Consider the following 2,388-nt stretch of genomic DNA (forward strand, 5'->3'; position numbering starts at 1 on the left):
GGCCTCCCCCCCTCCCCGCGCCCTTCCCAGCCGATCGAGTTGGAGGTCGCACGCTCGCCACGCAAGGCTATAACGCTCGCGATTGATGGCGCCCCTCGACCGACCGATCGATCGAATGATAAAAAGTGTATATATACAAGTGCACCGATAGCCAAATGATAGGCCTCGCTCTCTGGCTGTTTTCACGCTGTTTGATTGAAAGTGAGCGCTGCAGGTGCCACTCGGGAGGTAAGGCTATACGTAACAAAACGTATGTGTAATTTGATCGAAATAAATATAAATGTATACAAACTCGTGTTGGAGTGGAAATGCGTGTGCGTGCGTACCTATATGGTACATGCAGAGAATTATTACAGAGGCGCGTGACGCGCGTGTAGACAGAGACACGCGAAACCGGACCTTATCGCGGAAGTGAAAGTCGATATATATCGGCGGAAAAACTTTCCTCGGAAACGATTTTCAAATGTCATACGCGCGTCGCCGCTGCTGCGAGGATTACTTATGTATATATACATAAGCCAAATGCAACGCGCGAGAGTGTGTTATATATACGTTGCTCTCTCTTTTCATTGCCGATTTTTTAGCGCAGATCCCGATCGTAGCTGCCGTCGATTATGTAGGAAGCAGCCTTGCTTTGCTCCGGTCAAATCACTTCGGACGCGCTCTTTGCTTTAGCGCGGTGATCGTCAAAAATATACTCTCTACTGACGACTCGCTCGGGCTATTATCTTTATTTTTCAGATTTTCGTTGAAAATTGCGTCGATTACTTAAACTTTTGATGGATAAATCGTTGGCAGTCATATTTGTGGTTAAGAAAAATCGGTTGAGATGGTAATACTTTGAAGAATTGTAAAATGGCAAAAAATCGATATTTGCCTAGAGTACATTGTTTTCAAGTTAAACTATTTGTTGTTAGCTAAAAAAATTTCCAGATAATTTAAGAATTGTCGCAGAATTGAAAAAAAGTACTTTGAAAAAGTGGTCACCACAGATAAACGTATAAATATATAAATAGTTTGTCAATAGGGTTCTTCACGGCGTAAATCCGCGTGGCGATACAAGTCAGGATGGCCGAGCGGTCTAAGGCGCTGCGTTCAGGTCGCAGTCCACTTCTGTGGGCGTGGGTTCGAATCCCACTTCTGACAATATTTTGCTTTTTTTTCTTAAAAACTCTAATTTTCGATTACGATTAGAAGTTTTTTAAACGATATTAATTACCGACATTGTGATTTAGCCAGTAGGAGATTGAAATACCTATTCTGATTTGACGTATTTTTATCCTCTAACACAGCAAAGTTTTTCTTAAAGTTTTTAATCAATTGTTATTAACAAATGTTAGTAACAGGCTAAAAATAGAATTTTTTTGTTGCTTACGTTGAACACTACAGATGTCTTGTGAAATTTTTTTGAAACCCTTGTTTTGAAGTTAAAAATTCTGAAAGTCTGAAAAATTGTTTTTTTATACGATTTTCAATCGTGTGTTGCTCCATCATAACAGCATTATTTTCACCTCATAGGGGCTTACCTTAAAGCAAGAACTTTTCGATGAACAAATAATTACAATTTCTTGGTGTTGTAAAACTGAGGCATGCTCGTTTTACGTCTGTAGTTGTGTCTATATACATAATATCCAGTGTATAAAATCATGTACGTCAGGGATTGTTGGTATAAAAATGAGTTGTAAAATTGGTTCATCGATCGAACTCGAACATAGAACTCAATTGCACAACAGTAAGCAATTGTGAATATTTTTCATCTTAAAATTTGATCCCAATGATTGCGTACCTAAGTGGTTCTCGACAAATTCACAAAAGACCTTTTGCGTGTAAAATGAGTAAGAAAAACTGAATAAAACATTTTTGTTACAAGAATAACAATTTGTTTAGTTTTGTTGTCCAAATAATTTGTAATAAGTATTATTGACTAACGACTTTTGAGGAAAAAAGACTTGACTTATCGTGTTGAGGGGATTAAAATCGTCAACTACTGTTCAATTTTTGCACTCGTCACAAGCAACCAGACTAGAAAAACTTGTTTGCGCTCAACATGTTCGAGCAATTAAAATTCAAGCGCAACAATACCACAAAAATGTAGTGGTTTTGACTTAATGAATCTAAAGCTACTTGGGGTACTTTTGTAAAGCTCCACCCAGCGAGCAACGGGAAACAAACTAAAACTAAGAATAACCTTGCATCACGTACCCCAATGCGTATACCAATAGATCCATACGCCACCCCTCCAAAACGGCCAGTTATAACCCCGTGGGTGGTACGTGCAGCGCAACAGGGTTGTCCTGGACTTGAGGCGCTCGTGAATGATCATCGGTGCATTTGCGCAAAAGGCTCTTGGGCTTATAGTAGGACTCGCTTAATGACAAGGCGGACGAG

At 39.6% G+C, this 2,388-nt stretch overlaps 1 non-coding gene across 1 annotated transcript; it reads left to right on the forward strand.

Annotated features, from left to right (window-relative positions):
* Positions 1-1,062: 1,062 nt before the first annotated feature.
* On the forward strand, positions 1,063-1,146 carry TRNAL-CAG (transfer RNA leucine (anticodon CAG)). The gene has a single exon. It is a non-coding gene; the product is annotated as a tRNA-Leu (tRNA).
* Positions 1,147-2,388: the final 1,242 nt, after the last annotated feature.

This window comes from Copidosoma floridanum, unplaced genomic scaffold, assembly GCF_036245765.1.
Source record: "Copidosoma floridanum isolate Cflo_tuat_1 unplaced genomic scaffold, Cflo_Japanese_pri ptg000019l, whole genome shotgun sequence".
Classification (NCBI taxonomy): Eukaryota; Metazoa; Arthropoda; class Insecta; order Hymenoptera; family Encyrtidae; genus Copidosoma; species Copidosoma floridanum.